The sequence below is a fragment of the Pituophis catenifer genome, unplaced genomic scaffold, assembly GCF_029215685.1.
Source record: "Pituophis catenifer annectens isolate HBS135680 unplaced genomic scaffold, rPitCat1.0.hap2 SCAF_9, whole genome shotgun sequence".
Classification (NCBI taxonomy): domain Eukaryota; kingdom Metazoa; phylum Chordata; class Lepidosauria; order Squamata; family Colubridae; genus Pituophis; species Pituophis catenifer.
Genome location: NW_027256889.1, coordinates 29168881 through 29187199, shown reverse-complemented (window position 1 = coordinate 29187199; position 18319 = coordinate 29168881). Strand labels below are relative to the sequence as shown.

At 40.7% G+C, this 18319-nt stretch overlaps 1 protein-coding gene across 1 annotated transcript in view; it reads right to left on the bottom strand.

Moving 5' to 3' along the window:
* Positions 1-18319, bottom strand: part of RNF19B (ring finger protein 19B) — a 33184-nt gene that overhangs the window by 12194 nt on the left and 2671 nt on the right. The gene's annotated exons all lie outside the window — the stretch shown is intronic.

Sequence of the window (18319 nt, the reverse complement as noted above, 5' to 3'; positions counted from 1 at the left end):
AATTTCACACCTCATTCTTAACACTGACCCTAATGGCCTTGCCTATGAAATTATCTGCTGCTATCATTCGTTTTCCATACTTTTGCTGGTTTTGACTTGGATTTTGGAGATATTACTCAAAGGAAGCTGACCCAGGATTTAAGATACTCTCCCACAACAAAGAAAGTTCATTTCTGAATTCAACATAGAAACTGTGGGATGCATCTGTGGGAAATTAAGCACGAGAAAAATAAACGTAGTCTCTAGCAGGACAGCAATCCCCATACAAACACCTAAGAATGTGCAGTGAGCACAACGAATACAATTCTGCTAATCACCTTCCCACCTTATAGAAAAAAAGCCTTGGTTCCTGAATCTTATTGCAAGTTCAAATGTAAAACATATTTTTACCATAAATATGCTAATCATTTGAAAGAGGTGCTTTGGAACCTGTAGGACCCTGGTGGCAAACCTATGGCACACGGAGAGCCCTCTCCGTGGGCACACACGCCGTCGCCCCAGCAGACGAAGAGCTGCCAAACATGCACCGAAACAAGCGATGGGCATAACAGGGCTCTGATTGGTGGATGCGGTTTTGTTTCACGCCTCCCATTTAAGTTGATAGACAGCCAGGGGAACTGTTTGCAAATGGTCCCCCCTCCTTTCCTTCTGTTTCAAAAAACCCTCCCCGACCTTTTGCTTTTTCCAGCCCCGATTCCCTCCTGTAGTTGTCATTTGCCTTCCTTCTTTCAAAAATTACAGAGATACACAAGCAAATAACCTTTGTGCTGATGAGACCTACCATATTTTTCAGAGTATAAGACCCACCTACCTTTTTTATTTTTTTTTATAAAAAGTTTATTTTTTATTTTTTTTTAGACAAACACACATACAAACATACAATGTATTTTCTTTGACAGAGTATTTGGCCGGTTCACAAATTTAAACAGTGTTTAGTCATTTCAATTAAATATATAATTTCTATATTTCCTTTTTGCCATATTTATTCCTCATCTATTTTTTTAAAAAACCAATATTACTCTTCATCCTCTTCTCTAAACTTAATCAAATTCAATTTTTCCCTTCTATTTTATATTATACTCCTTTCCATTGTCATCTATTTTTATATCCATCCTCACATTGGTTAATTATGTAATATCACAGTTGTTTAATACAAATTCAACATTTTAATATAAATCAATTAATTATATAATTATCTTTTTTGTATATTAATCAATATGAACATGAATATTCCAATTATTTCCATGCAATCCAATTTCTTACAAATCAATTAATTATATTTACCAATAATAAACCAAATAATTTCCCCATATTCCTCCAAACCACAACTTAACCATTTCTGCTTTCAACACACTATACAATTAATAGTCTCAATTATTACAATTCCCTAGTTAAATAGAGCTTTCCTCTTATGTTACTCATTTTCACATCTTAAATTCTCCCAATAACCCAAATAGTTTTGCCCATATAATCCTCGAAATCACAACTTAATCATTTCTACTTTCATCACAATATATAATTAAAAATATTTCAATCGTTACAATTTCCAAAATTAAATTTAAAAATGTTCTGTTATCCAAGCTACAATTTAATCCTTTTTACTTTCACCACCATATACCATTAAAGATATTTCAATTGTTAGTTTATACTTATTCATATTTCTAAAAAAAATAAAAAAATAAAAACTTCAGTCTAGATTTCAAAAATACAAAGACAAATATTCTAATTATTATTCATTTCATTTTTACAAACGTGATTTCCCATTTATTTCTTACTATTCATATTTCAATTCTAAATATGTATAACATTTTTCTCTTTCATTTCTTTTTCTTTTTCTCCCTTCCCATTTTTCTTTTTGCCTTTTTATTTTTTTCTTTTGTGTTTTAAAATCTTGAACTCTCCTCTTTTGCCCTAAATTTCCCACTGTTTGCACCTACTTTTTTTAGTGAGGAAAAAGAAGAAAAAGAAATCTCCCTCTGCCTCTGCCTAATTTTTCTTTGCAGCAAACAGCAGCCTGCTTTACTTTCAGTTTCGTTTTCAGCATAGCTTAATTAGCACAAGGGAAAAAAATCTGCTCCAGCCTCTTTGCAGCAAGCAGCAGAGCCCTGCTCAAAACAGCTGAGAGCAAAAATTGTTAAATTGGGGGATATAATAATATTACTATGCTAAATTAGGAGTTATTATATAATGTTATAGAATATTATTTTGAAATGTATAGTATAAGGGGGATATAATATTATTAGAAAGAAAGGGTCAGCATATGGGGGATGGAGCAAGGGGATGGTAAAGTATTATATAATCTGTTATGTATTTGGGTTGTACCCTAAAGAAGCCACAGGGAGAGGGGAGGGTGAGGGGGGGGTTAGGGAGGAGGGGAGGGAAAAAAAGGGGGGAAAATTTGTATTTGAAAAACTTTTTCAATAAAAAAAAACAGCTGAGAGCAAAGCAGCTGAGAGTCGGGATGCCAATCTAATCAACTTGTGCTAATTAGCCTATGCTGAAACTGAAAGGAGCTGTTTTTTCTTGCGGTTTGCTTGCAAGGAGGTAACTGCTGCGAGGCACAGGCCAAAGGGTGGGGGCCAGTGGGTAGGCAGGGCTACATTCAGTGGATAAGACGCACCTAAATTTTCACCCCCTTTTAGGGGGGGAAAGGTACGTCTTATACTCCGAAAAGTACGGTAATTGCAGAGAATGGGGGAGGAGGTAAGACTAGACTAGAGGGATCTTGCACACTGCCCTCTATCTCTGCAGCAATAGCGGATCTCTCGCTGCCCACCTCCTCACCCCATGCTTGGTCCCCTTCCCCTTTTCCTGTGGCAGGATTGTCTCTGATGATATGCAGAGTGCCTTCACCGTTCAATGCCCCTGCCCCCCAAGGTTGAGACTAGGATTAGGCCTTTCAAATCAACCCCTGCAAATTTTCAGCCCTCACAGCAATAGAAAGGAGAGGACGACTTCTAGCTTCACCCTTCTTTGGTCCAGCTCCCTCCTGCCCTTCACGCTCACCCCGCTTCCCTGCCGCATTCCCACGAGAATCACCACCGCAGGAGCAGGTAAAGGGAGGTAGGTTGCCCTGAGACTTCGGCAGGGTGCCCAGAAAAGGTCTGGCCTGGGGAGGGGAGGGCGGCAGTGGGGACCCCGCAGATGCTGAGACTTTCCCTCACCAGAAGGGCTTGGCTGACCAGTGCAAGGATGAGGACGACGGAGGTGTTGCGGGGTGTGTGTGTGAGTGTGTGTGCGAGGGAGGGAGTAAGAGAGAGAGAGAAACAGAGAGGGAGGGAAAGAGAGAGAGAGGGAGGGAGGGAAAGACAGAAGACATTTCAAAAGTTTTTCTTTTTTTATTGTTGCTAAATGTAATATTTCAAAAGCAGGGGGGGAAATGAAGGGGCATAAAAGTGCATTTATCACATTTCTCTCCCCAGTAACTTTCAACCCTTGCAGAGGTCATCTATTGGCTCAGGGTAAAGTATCATGAGGGACACCCAATAGCACATCACAGTTATGTTCTATGCTGTCCACGAGAGATTAGGCCATGTCTTGGGTGTGTTCCTGGATTCACAGCTACTGTGGATGGGAAGGTGGAGGCCCTGGCTTTTGTTCAGCTTTGTCCAGTTAGTACACCAGGTGCAGACTTACCTGGACTAAGGGGACCTTGCAACAATAATTCACACTTTCATCACCAGACAACTGCAAGGCACCCTACATCAGGCTGCCTTTAAAAACCCTACAGTTGATAAGAGTAGTGCTTCATATGTTTGTTTGTCCTAGTGAGTAATGCTAGAAAGAATAGAATAGAATTCTTTATTGGCCAAGTGTGATTGGACGCACAAGGAATTTGTCTTTGGTGTATATGCTCTCAGTGTACATAAGGAGAATAAAATACATTCATCAAGAATAAAAAGCTACAACACTTAGTGATAGTCAAGGTTACTAATAAGCTATCAAATTGTACTAGGAAACAAATAAAAACAATATAAATTGAAAGATACAAGAAACATGGTTATTGCAATAAGTGGAAAGAGACAGATACTAGTAAGGAAGAGAAGAATAGTAATACAGTCTTAGTAAATTATTTGACAGTGTTGTGGGAATTAATTGGTGTTGGTTATCACCTTTAAAGTGCTCCATGGCATAGGGCCTAGCTATCTTCGAGACCGCCTGCTGCTACCGACGACCTCCCACCGACCTGTGCGCTCCCACAGAGAGGGCCTCCTCGGGGTGCCATCAGCCAAACAATGTAGGCTGGTGACCCCCAGGGGGAGGGCCTTCTCTGTGGGGGCACCTACCCTCTGGAATCAGCTGCCCCCAGAGATAAGGAGAATCCAAGACCTCAGTGCCTCCCGCCGTGCCCTTAAAACCCACTTTTTCCAACAAGCCGGGCTGGCTTAGGAAGAATTTTTTTAAATGTTTAATTGGTTTGTGGTTTTTTAAATTTTTGGGCCAAATTTATATAGATTTTAATTGTTTTTAATATTTGTATTTCATGTTTTTAATTCTGGCTGTGCACCGCCCTGAGTCCTCAGGGAGAAGGGCGGTATATAAATTGAATAAATAATAATAATAATAATAATAATAATAATAATAATAATAATAATAATAATAATAATATTGCAGAATGATGGCATTTGGGAAAAATACTGTCCTTGTGTCTAGTTGTTCTGGTGTGCAGTGCTCTATAGCGTCGTTTTGAGGGTAGGAGTTGAAACAGTTTATGTCCAGGATGTGAGGGGTCTCTAAATATTTTCACAGCCCTATTTTTGACTTGTGCAGTATACATGGTCCTCAGTGGAAGGAGGTTGGTGGTAATTGGTTTTTTTTTTTTCAGTTCTAATTATCCTCTGAACTCTCTGTCTGTCTTGTTGGGTTGCAGAGCCAAACCAGACAGTTATGGAGGTGCAGATGATAGACTCAATAATTCTTCTGTAGAACTGGATCAGCAGCATTTTAACGGCCCACGGCAGGGGTGAAATGCTCCTGGATCAGACCGGATCGCCTGGTCTAGTAGCGATCCTGGCCATTGGTTCGGCGATCTGGGGCAGAGCAAAGCTCCGCCCACCTGCCCAGATGTCATTACTTCCTGGTTTTAACCAGGAAGTAATGTGTTTACCTTCTGCATATGCGCAAGTTTGCGTGCGCACATGACATTTGCTCGCGCACGGGCACTTCCGAACCGGTAAGGAAGGTAAGTAGATTTCACCCCTGCCCACAGGCCACATCTGGCCCATAGCAGTTGCATCAGGAGGTGGGGCATCAATGTCAAGAATCCGGACGATGTCATAGTGGGGGGTGGGACATCATCATCAAGGGACAGGGTGGGGCAACATGCCACAACAGTCCCAATTTCTAATTTAGCCCCTTGGGAAAATTAATTGCCCACCCCGGTCCAGTGCATGAGTGTCTAACTCTAACCTTTTGGCTTGCCTGGGCCACACCAAGTGAAGAGGAATTGTCTCGGACTGCATATAAAATATGCATCATCATCATCATCATAGTTACTGTCTATCCACTGCAGGATGAAGACCTCGTCTGCCTGTTTTCAACCAATGTGGTCCTGAGCTTTCTTTTGCCAATTGGGCTCTCAATACTTGCTGATATTGTCAATCCATCTTGTTTTAGGCCTCTTTCATGGACGCTTTTGATCAAGTGGGATCCATTCTATGACTGCCTTGGTCCACCTGCCATCCGTTCTTGCTAGGTGAGCAGCCCATTTCCATTTCAATTCTTTGACTCTCTTGATGATATTGTATACCGTATTTTTCTATCTATAAGACGCCCCTTTGTATAGGATGCCCCCATGTTTCATGTAGCGTAAGTAAGTAAGCGTACTACAAGCCACCACTGTGCAGAAGCCATCTTATTAGACAGTGAGTGATACAAGAACAGGGAATGTATCACAGGAACAATAGAGATGAAACCTAGAGTGGCAATGTGATACAGGAAACAACTACAATAGAGGGGAATGATAGAGCTGCTTATAAGATTGAGGCTCACCCAGCAAAAGGGAACGGGGATGGGCCACGCCATGCCTTCTCCTCTGGGCCTGTGTATAAGACGCCCCTCCAAGAGGTGGGATTCAAATTTTTTTTTACCACCAGTTCTGTGGGCGTGACTGGGTGGGCATGGCTAAGCGGTCACAATTCTAGTTCCCCCTACAAAGATTCCCCCATCCAGACCTTTTGCAATCCCCCAAAGGAAACCAGATTCCATACAGCTCTGAACCCTTAAGGCAAACCAAATGCAAGTGGTCCTCGCTTAATGGCCAGTAGCTTAACAAGTGTTCTAATTTACAACTGACCTCCTCGGAGATACTTGACCTGTTTTTGGAGTTTTGACAGCCATGCGCGCGCACACACACTTATGACCAGTTATAACATCCCACACAGTCATGTGACTGAGGTTTTCTCTGTTTTTGCCAGTTTTCAACAATTCCTTCTGGTTTCCAGTTAAAAATGCCCATTGGGGAAAATGGACTTGTTTAACAACCAGTGTTCACTTAATGACCACAAGGTTGATTTAACGACCATGGTGTTTGCCTAACCCAGGGGTCTGCAACTTTAAACACTCAGAGCCATTTTTCTATTTGCTTTTAAACAGATCTCTCTCTTTTCTCCCTCTCTCCTCTCCCTCATCTCTCTCTCCTCTTTCTTTCTCCCTATCTTTCTCATCTCCGTTCACTCATCTCTCTCCCATCTTTCTCTCTGTGTGTCTCTTGTCTCTTTCCCTCCTTCCTGTCTCTCGTCTCTCTCTTTCCCTCCCTCCGCCTCTGTGTGTGTGTGTGTCTCTCTCTTTCCCTCCCTTCGTCTCTTTCTCTGCCTGTCCCGGGGGGGGGGGGGGGCAGGGGAAAGAACTCTGAATTGGTGCTGGACCTCCATGCTGTGCCGGATTGGCGAGGACGCCTCTCCATTAAAGCAGGCCCAGTCAGTCACCAGCATCCCCTTTCCCGCTGGGCGTGTGAGTGCTTCTGGTGAGGAGGAAGCACGGTGGGAGGAGGCTTGGCGGATGTCAGAGGAGCGGCGAGCGCTTCACGGCTCCCGAGGGGGTTCAAGCCACCCCACTCACATCTTCACCTGAGGGCATCGCTGGCAGCTGCTTCCTGTGGTTCACGAGGTCTGCGCACTTCCCGCTGCTCAGCCTTCTCAATGCAGGGAGGCAGGAGGCGGCAGTCACGACACGGGTTTCGTTTGCTGCCTGCGAGTTCCAGGCGGTGAGAGCACACAGCACCCCAGCGCAGCACTCTCCCGAGGACTGCTCGGCCATCCACCCTCCACCTCACTAGTCTGGTTCAGGAAACACATCGGAAGGGCTCCGGTGCCATGATCTGCAGCACGCTTCCCTTTGCAGGAAGGCCGGCTTTGGGAAACACATGGGAAGGGCTCCGGTGCCGTGATCTTCCATGTGCTTCCCTCCCTCCCTGTGCGCATCGGTTCACCCCCCGCTGTTGGTATTACCCCTCTGCCAGTTCGCCCTCCCCTGCCCACCCGCTGGCCTGTGCCTTTCGGCCTTACCTTTGCGAGCTGCAGTGAGCAGAAGTACGCAGCGGCTAGATTCTGCAAGTAATGGCGTGGTTGGGTGTGCATGGCCAGCCAGAATTTCTACTACCAGTTCGCCCAAACCGGCCAGGACTGATTGAATCCCACCACTGCGCTCCTCCATTTTCAAGTAAATATTTTAAAGAAAAAGTAGTGTCTTATACACGGAAAAATACGGTACTTTGGTTTGTTTTCTAATCCATGTGCAGGTCTTTCTATCTTGTCTTGTGATGCTGAGCATGTATCTTTCCATGGCTCTTTGCACCACTCGTAGCTTTTGTATCGATTGCGAGGTTAGTGTACATGTTTCATTGGCATGTTAGAGCAGGTAGCGCACACTGATCAAAAACTTTTCTCTTCAGGCATAGTGGGAGGGAGGTTATTCTTGAAAATTACGCTTAGCTTGCCAAATACCTACCAACCACATTTAACATGCAGTTTAATTTTCTTTATTGTATCACCTTCCATTGAGATCCACAGACCAAGGTATATGTAGTGGTCCACTATAACTACTTCTTCTCCAGATATAAACATTTTTCTTTCTTTGGTGAATGTATTAAACATAACCTGGCTTTTTTTCAAGTTTATTTTTAAGCCAAATGGTTATCCTGCTTTGTGCAATTCTTGTGTCTTTGTAGCTCTTCTCGGTCTTGTGAGAAGAGAACAACATCATCTGCAAATCTTAAGTGATCATCTGCAATAAGTGCCATTGATTTTTATTCAGTCTTTTGCTCAGTCTAGTTTGTGAAATACTTCTTCAAGGCAGGCTGAGAAAAGGATAGGTGATATTGTATCGCTTTATCATACACCTCGTTCTATGTCCACTTTAAGATCATTAAGGCAAATTGCTGTCATTGTATATTATATATAAAATATATAATATAGTTAATGTATATAAATAACAAACTTCCTTTTAAAACTATCTATTTAAAATATTTAAATATTTTATTGTGAGGCCCTATTACTAGCTGCCCAAGACTGCATGTGGCCCATGGGCCAAGGATTGGACACACCTGGTCTAGAAGTTAGGGCACTAAGCTAGAAAGTGGGAGACCGTGAGTTCTAGTCCTGCCTTAGCCATGAAAGTCAGCTGGGCGACTTTGAGCCAGTCACTCTCTCTCAACCCAACTCTCGCCAGAAGGTTGTTATTATATGGAAAATAGGAAGAGGAAGGTTCACTATCTTGAGTTATTTTGTACATTTAATAAAGGCAGGCTACAAGTAAATATGTTAATTGGAATTAGGCACCATAAGCATACTGTATTATACCTGTCCTATAGGCCACATGCTGGTTACCAATACATTTTATTCCATTTAAAGTAATACTGATTTTAACCTATAAAGTTTTATATGACTTGAATCAATAAGAGCATCTCTAACAAAATTATTTGTAGTTCCCCATTACCAAGAAGTTAGGAAAATTGAGGCTAGATTTTTTCAGTAATTGCTTCTATAATATGGAACAATAATGACATTCTCTAAGAAACAAGATTAGCTCTGATGTTATTGCCTATTTAGAAGTAAATTAAGCAGAGCCCTTCTACAGAGCTTTTAAAATTTAATTTGAGGGAATGCCATATAATTTTGCCTTTAATTCAACCACATTCATCAAACAGATGCTGGTTTTCTGAAATATCAATTTAACACATTTTTATGCTAAATTTTTTATGTATTTTATGACTTGACTTCATTGTTTACATTTCTATCAAACTATTTATAAGTTGGATGCATTTGTGCTTGTATTGCGTTTCCAACTGAGGGATCTATAGAAGCTGATACACTGATAAACTGCTTAGTTTTAGAAGCTGCTATGAGACTACAATACCGTGGACTTTATTTCCAATAAGATGTACTATGAAATTATAAAAGCTAGTGAAACCAAATTTGGTTTTAACAAAATGAGGCAGAAAAAGTATCTCAGCCATTTCAAGAATCAAGGAATGTATCCTAATTAAACATTGCTACTTCTTCAATCGGCTGGCGACCCCCCGGGGAAGAGCCTTCTCTGTGGGGGCACCCGCCCTCTGGAATGAGCTACCCCCAGGGATACGACTAATCCCGGACCTCCGGACCTTCCGCCGGGCCCTGAAGACTTTTTTATTTCAGCAAGCTGGGCTGGGTTAAAAATTTTTAATTGGGTGAATTTTATGGGTAACGGGGTTTTAAATTGGAGAAGCCTAAGATAATTTAATTTTGTTTTAATGTATTTTAATATTCGTATTGTGTGTTTTTAATTCTGGCTGTTCACCGCCCCGAGTCCTTCGGGAGAGGGGGCGGTATAAAAATTTAATAAATAAATAAAAAATAAATAAATGTATCTTTCAATAGTGAACATATGTTGCATTCCGATAGCAGTAGGCATCATGAATTCTACTTATTCAGTTGACAGAAAAAGTACTGTATTCGTCCAGACTCAGAGAAAACATGAAAGCAAAGAAAACATGAAATGCCAGGAAAACCTATTGACATTTCTGAACTTTGGTGTTGGAGAAGACTCCTGAGAATACCATGGACAGCCAAGGGAACAAGCAGAGAGATCTTCAAGCAAATAACCCAGAGTTCTCTCTCAAGGCACAAATGACCTGGCTTATCTTACTCTGGACACATTTGCAAGGCCCAGCTCACTGGTGAAGGCTCTAATAATTGGAAAGTGGAAGGAAAGGGGAGAATAACCAGCCACAAGGTGAATTATTATGCAGTTATTGTGGTAATGGTGCACCATTGGAAGACCTGAAGGGCCAAATCTACTTATGTGATTGCTAAGAACTAAAACTGATTTGATCGCACATAATCAATCAGTCTTCTAGAGCAGGGGTCCCCAGCCATCAGACCCGTCCGTGGTCTGTTTGGAACCGGGCCATGCAAGCGGAGGGTGAGTGACCGAAGCTTCATCTGCACGGGCGCTGCATCTAGTTGCACAGAAAACCATCCCCTCCCCCAGTCCATGGGAAAATTGTCTTCTATGAGAAACTAGTCCCTCCTTGGCTGTTCTTGAGGCATTCATCTTCAACTGACACCCTTTAAATGGGACTGCTTGTCACAGGAAAAAAAAACAGCTAAGACCATCCTTTATCAGTTTAAGGTGCTCAGCTATCTAGCGAAAACATATTGTACTCAGCCTCCCCACATCCCAGCTTAGCAATTTCTCCATATCACACAATATCTGTTACATGTGACTAACACTGAAAAGTAATCAGAATCTAAACGCATGCAGAATGCAGCCACTTACTCAGTTCTGGAAACATACTACCAGTGCTGTGGAGTCGGAGTCGGAGTCGGAGTCGAGGAGTCGGAGTCGGAGGAAATTTTGGGTACCTGGAGTCGGAGTCGGAGTCGGCAAACAATGCACCGACTCCGACTCCTACTAAATTTAGATTGGAATTTTAAAAAAAGCAAGTTTAAATGTCCCAATTCACAAAAAGTTATAATTAATGACTTCTCTACTGTAAGAATAAAGACCAATGCATGCAGTGCCTCACGTAACCGCAAAATGAACACGTTAAGTGACCGTGAAGAAGCATGCTTTTCATGTGCTTCACTATAAGGCACGCAACGCACAATTAGGAGTGGCAATACTTATACTTTCCATAGTGTTGTGTTCTGCTGTTACAGGGAACGCAGCGCCCATGGGTAACCTAGCCTCTCACTGATAAGGGATTAAGTAAATATGTTTTTTGCAGGACTAGAGACACTTGCATAAGTGAAGGGAATGGAGGGTCAATAGTTCAAGACTGAAGCTGTAAACCATTGGAAAAACTGCTGTCATTCAGCTAAGGCTATAAAAACTTGTAACTCTGATTGTTAGCTTAAACTTTAAACATGACTAAACACTGTTTAAATTAATGAACCGGCCAAATACTCTGTTCAAAGAAAATACATTGTATGTTTGTATGTGTGTTTCTAATTATTGTTATTTATTCATATTTGTTCTCTTTTATTCTTTAAAGTTTAACAATTCATTCTTTATCTTAATATCTTTATATTTGTTTGGGGTTGGCTTTCTTCCCTTTCATCTTTTTTATTGTACAGCAATCTTTCTCCTCAAACCTACCACCTCTCTCTTTTCTTTCCTTCTTACTTTCTCTTCCTCACCCTCTTCTTCTCCTCCCTACTTCCTCTTCCTTTCTCCTTCTCCTCCTCTCTTCCTCCCTCTCTTACCCTCACTCCTACTCTAATTTCCCTTCCCTTCCTTCATCCCTCTCTATTGCTGTATCCTTTTATGTATATGGACTACTCAGAGGGCTGAAAAAGTTATTTCTGACTGGTCCTCTCCCTTTTGACCAGTCCTCGAACTTACGACTGTCCTCACATTTTACGTTTTTGCCCTATCTTGTCACCATGGTGAAGAGAAGCAGTTGTGAAATGAGTGACATGGTTGTTAAAAATGCTGCACGGGCATAAATGTGAGGATGGTCATAAGTGTGAGGACCAGTCAAAAGTGCGAGGACCTGTCAGAAATGACTTTTTTCAGCCCTCTATACACATAGCCATGGCCACCCGGTCACATGACCAGCTAGCCACACCCACCCAGTCACATAACCTCCAAGCCATGCCCACAAAATAAGCCACACCCACAGAACCGGTAGTAAAAAAATTTAGAACCCACCCCTGGTTGGGGGTCACCACAACATGAGGAACTGTATTAAAGGGTCGCGGCATTAGGAAGGTTGAGAACCACTGGCTTAGAAGAACTTGGTGGAACAGCTTCTTGGATTCAACTGTAAGTGTTTATATTGTATAGGACAAATCATGTCTAGGTTTAGTGCTGGGATATATAGCTTATTTGTTTGTATAAAGCCATGTACGTACAACTTACAAGACTGTGTATGTTGATATTAAAAATCTAATTATATGCCAGTTAGTATAACATATTTTATATTTTAGGGAAAGAGGCATCCTAAACAATGGCAAAAAGACTGCTAACAACAAACACAACAAAGTCTACTGTTTATGAGCACTTTGCATTATCAAGTGATGGAAAACATTACGTGTGCCAATGTATTAGAAAAGATGATGATGGTGAAAAACAATGTGATGCAAAAATTAGCAGTTTCAGTGGGCCTGATAAAAATGCACCTACAAGAGCATCAAATTTGAAAAGACACTTACAGCGTTTTCATCCCAAAGTGTTAGAAGCCGTGAATGAGAAAGATAGCAATGAAAACATTGCATCTACTTCTGTGACAAAAAACGTTCAGAAATCTACTGGAGAACAATCACAAATAAGAAAATTATTTATATCTGACAAAGTTACCATAAGGATGACACCAGAAAAATTCAAACACCACATTATTGAAATGGTAGTAAAGAATAGTGTACCACTATCCTTCTTTTCACAGACAGCCTTTTTAGGCCTAAATGGAGAAATGGCAAAAAAACTTGGTGTTTCTCTGGAAAGAGAAAGTATAAGGAAACTTATAATTGAGGAGGCCAAATGTAAAAAGGAAGAACTACAGAAAGTTATGAAAGGACGTTTTGTCTTCCTTAAAATGGATGCATGCACACGTCACAGAGTCAATTATTTCGCTATTAATGTTAGATTTGTGGATGAAAATAACAAAACAATAACACGGACCCTCGGAGTAAAGGACACTCAGGCACATCACACCAGTGATTACCTTCAGAAGTTAGTGGAGGGTGTTCTAGAAGATTTTGAAATTAAAAAGGAACAGATTTTATGTGTTGTGACAGATAACGCTTCTAACATGTTGAGCACAATTGAGAAGATGAAGGCAGATGAAGAAGGTATCAAACAGATATTAGACTTAGAGGAAGACAGCTCTGCAAGTATTAGAGAAAGTTTAGAAACTGAAGAGAATGCTGACATTTTTTTAGACAACTTTGTTGAAGAAGCATTGAAGCTTGCTACTATTCATCATATGCGATGTGCTGTTCATACACTGCAACTTGCCATAAGAGATGGATTAAAAGATCGCCATGCAGCTACATTAATTGGCAAATTACGGCAAGTAACTGTTGCAGCCAGGGCCCCAAAAACAGATGCAATTTTGAAAAGACGTGCAGGAAAAGGAGCCATTTTGGATCAAACAACTCGCTGGGGAAGCACTTATTTAATGGTGAAGCGTTTGCTTGAACTTAAAGACTTCATAGAAGAAATGGACAATGAAAATCTTGCATTAACTGCAAGCCAGTGGACACAAACAAAAGAGCTGGAGAACCTTCTTTCTCACCCCTTCACTGTCACCAAGAGGTTGCAATGTGATGATCTAACCCCGGGTAAATTCCTCTTGGAATGGAAGAGCCTGTTATATCGCCTGAACAAAAATGGAGGGTTAATAGCTGAGGGCATTGCATCTTCAATGATGAAAAGAGAGAGTCTTTTGCTGGAAAATGAAATCTTGTTAGCGGCTATTTATGTCGACCCAATGAGCCGACTTTTATTGAACAGTAAACAGATTGCTACTGGGAAAAAGGCCCTCTATGATGTAGCAGTTCGCATGAAGGGATTACGACCTGAAATACCTCCACAGGAGGATGGAGTTCTTTTAAGCAATAGTGGTAACTCAGAATCATCTTCTTCAAACGAAGAATTAGACTTTGATTCCTTCTTAGACAAAATGGAAGTTGCTAAAGGAAAGCGACGTCGCATAAGCGTTACAGAACCAGTAAATGTCCAAATAAAAAAATTCCAACAGGAGTTTTATAAAGCACTAAAAGAAGTTGAAAAGTATGATCGCTCATCAAAACTTACTGTTGAAGAAGCCATCCTCTTCCTTAGAACTCTACATTGAATTGATTTGCATTTGCTAAGCCTATAACTACATTTCAAGATTAATATAAACCATTTCTAGGTTTTACAGATTTTGTTTTTGGTTCATATAGATAAGCTTTGTTTTTGTTCTAAAACAACCAAATAATGTGGTTTGTATTTTTGAACTGGTAAAGTTCCTGTTCCTGATGTTTATGCCTGCTGCTACTATCCAGCAACTTGATTAATTAAATTAATAAAAAAAAATTAATAAAACTTTGTTGTTTTCATTGTGTTTGTCTTTTGCTTAAACTGTTCAATACAGTAGACTGTTGGCTTCCCAGCCAGTAGTCCTGTGGTAATGACATGTATGTTGCCTTTCTTTCCTTCAAGGAATGTATAAAATACATTCGCATATTAATACAGAGGAGTCGGAGTCGGGGAGTCGGAGTCGGAGTCGGAGTCGGAAGTACAAAAAACTGAGGAGTCGGAGTCGGAGTCGGAGTCGGAACATTTATCTCCCGACTCCACAGCTCTGCATACTACGCAGACTTGGTAAACCTCCACTGGTTATTAATACACTTCTGAATCTAAATCAAGCTGATTAAAATGCTTTGTGCCTTATTTGAAGAACTGCTAATACATGTATAACTGTATCCATGCGAGAAAATCCAAGACCTCACAGGTGGCACCTTCATTCTTCCGATTGTTAACACTCATGTAGTTCAGATCATACTATGGTTTCTCAGACAAAAGAATACAAACATTTCAAGGGTTCATATGACTCATATTCTGTAGGAGTTCAAGCAACTGAAACCTGCCCCATAGAATCATTAAAGCTAAGCACCAGATATTGACCTGTCAAGATGCCTGGCAGATCGGCAGAAAGGCAGAAATGAAGGACGGCTTAGAATTTCTAATGTGCCAAAAAGCTTAGCATTAGTAAAGCATGAGGGCAAAAAGCAAGTTATTAAATGGAATGCCTTCTGATCTTAAGGAAGACTCCCAACTCATGTCTGGATATTGCATCAAGGGAGTTCACATCCTAGGTAAGCCATTAGGAGAGATCTAAAACATTGTAAAAGTATTTCAGAAAAACACATCCTGTCCTGGAAAAGATTCTCCAAATTGCGTAAGTAGTACTGACTGCCAATGATACTACTTGGCCTTCACCATAAAATGCCTTTCTCCTACCTGAGTCAAAGGGGAAATCCTTGAAACTGCACTAGGAATACAGGGAAATTATTGGCAGTGTATCTTTTACATACCTTGTTTAAATTCAGGATTCTGATTTTTAAAAATATCTATCCCATTCCTCAATGAAATAATGTTTTTAAAAAGCTGAATTGTTTGGAATCCAGGCTGGCTTATGTACTGCCTTTTCACAAGTCTCACTAATCTCCCAACAGATACAAACAGACATTTTGATTATCCAGCAGCACAAATACTCCAAACCTTATCACCAGAATCCCTGTTACAGAATTAATCCCCTTCGAGTCATCTCAGACCATTAAGGTATGAAGGACAATGGCTACCTCACAAGTCTTGCATTTCAGAATCAGAGTTCAATGGACTGTGTGTACTGCATTGGTAGAGTATTATACAAACAACATACTTTCTAGTTTTTCAGGAATAAAAAAAGGAATTCTTTAACTGCTCATACCTTGCCTGTGACCCATATTACCATAAGATTTCAACAGCTAAACACATACGTAGCCCACATTATACATTTCGGTTGTGCCTCATCACATCAGTTTAAGATCCATACTGCAGACCTCAATATGGTTTTTTTCTTTTTTATGAACTGCAGGTTTTAGAACAGAATGCACAATTGGGACACAAAATACAGTAGTACCGAACAGTCTTGTTTAAGAATAGCTAAATAATGAATAAGAAGAAGAGAGTACGAATAGGGTGAGGAGGCACGGATCATTCAGCTCTCAGCAGCACTGAAAGACAACCAGCTTGCTAGTTTAAAGCAATATAAGAGCAACTCTGTATGTTAACAGGGAATTCTTTTTCTGACTGATGTGTAACCAAAATCCATTCTCCCATCTAATTTCTATTCTCTCCCATCACCACCACCACCACCCCCCAGCAGGTAGCATTCCGGATCGATAAAGGAAACTCAATTCTGCATATTGCCCTTCTGGATCCCTGCATAAACTGGGACTGAAGGTTGTTTTCTGAATTTGTGTTCCTTCACAAAGTCTTACGTTTTTTTCAAGCTTTCTGAATAATCCATGCCTCATCACATTCTACTATTCTCATTTAACTGCAATAATGCAGATGTTATTCTGGTGTCCTGAATGTTGTCCATATTTCTGGCAGGGAAAGCCCAATAAATACTAGGCTGTAACACAAGCTGACCACAAAGAAAAACCTACTTCCAGATTTGTATGCAGATCTCACTGTGCAGCAGAAGACAGCATTGCCATGGAAACACACTCTTGCCATTAGATCTGCAATTTACCTTCCCAGGCAGAATAGCTAAGTCTGCCAATTTATGAAGATGCTTACAGCAAGGATGGAATGCAGAAGCCATCAGTTTGCCCCATACTGTATTTCTTGGGATATGTTTACACTGTAATTCAGAGAGAAACCGGTTTCTGAAACGTGGGAACAACGATTTTGTATAAAATATACAGAGAAGAGAATCAGATGCATTTTCTGGAACCCAGCAAGAACACAAACAGACCTTAAGAGTTCAGAGAGCAGAGATCCTGACAATGTACTGCTACCTTCACATATAGGTTACTCTTCAAACTGTACAAATATATGCACACACACCACCGGGCTAACCAGCATATACTGTTCATGGAACTGGCATGCTATTGTATTAGGATTGCTGCCATACATTATTCCAAAACTCTGACTTAAATATGAAAAGTAATGTCTCCATGTATTTTGGACTGCATAAGTATAGGCATGCTTTGGGCCTGACATTCTCTTTCAGCCCCAACTATTTCCCAAGGTGATGGCTGTGGGGAAAGAGGAGGCAGGAGACTTATGTATGTACGCTACCTTGAGCTGACCAAAAATAAAGGCAAGCTAAACATCTGAATAAAGGAACAGGTGCCATTTCTTCAGAGTACATCTCTGCAACTAAGAGAAATATTTTTTTACAGTAATATAGTTTGAAACCTATTACCACTATTAAGTATGAATGTAGTAAAATCCCTCAAATTTTCTATAAAGGAAACAGTGTTTGGGGATATTTCAACATCAATTTCAGGAACATCCGGGATACAGTGATTATGAAATTCCACAGAATTTAACGAAGAAAACCTTCAATACTTTAGAATTATTTAGATATCAAAACTTTTCCAAAAGCAATGTAAGTTTTGGCTAATGAACCATAATGCTCACAAAACATGAGTAAATTTGACAGAAACATACAGAATCTGAGTTAATAATTTACATTTAGCAATGTAATTTATTATTTATTACAATAATAACTCCTCATCCTTTCTATTAAGTTGCATAGTTTAAAGGAAACCCCTGAAGAAACCGCAGCTCAAAGAACTTCCTCAATTCTGCATCAGAGAAACTCTAAGGAGGCTGATTTAAAAGAAAACAGAAGCGAAAGCAAAAGTCTCCTTGTTGATTTCATTCTGACAATTTGCCAAGAGTAGGCCATCTCTCACTCTCCAGCTGTGTGACTGACCGGAATCACAATGATTCACATTCTGGTCTGCTAGCAGTTTCGCAGCATTTGTTCTATTATGGCTCTATTTATTTAATTGCACTTTTTCACTGAGCATCATGTCCTCCTTCGCTTCTAAATCATCAATTTTATACCTTTCTTCACCAGAATTCAAACAAAATCCTCATAAAACCTATTTTTACTGACAAACTACCCTGTTTCCCCCAAAATAAGACATCCCCAGATCGGGCTTTTGAGCACATGGCAATAAGGCCAAGCACTTATTTCAGGGTTCAAAAAATTATAAGACAGGGTCTTATTTTCGGGGAAACACAGTAATTTGAGCAAGAGCTTGCTTCTATACAAGGAAGCACTAAGTTTTACATGAGGGAACCAGAGTCCACAGCCCGCCCCCTTCTAGATCCCTTCCTTCTA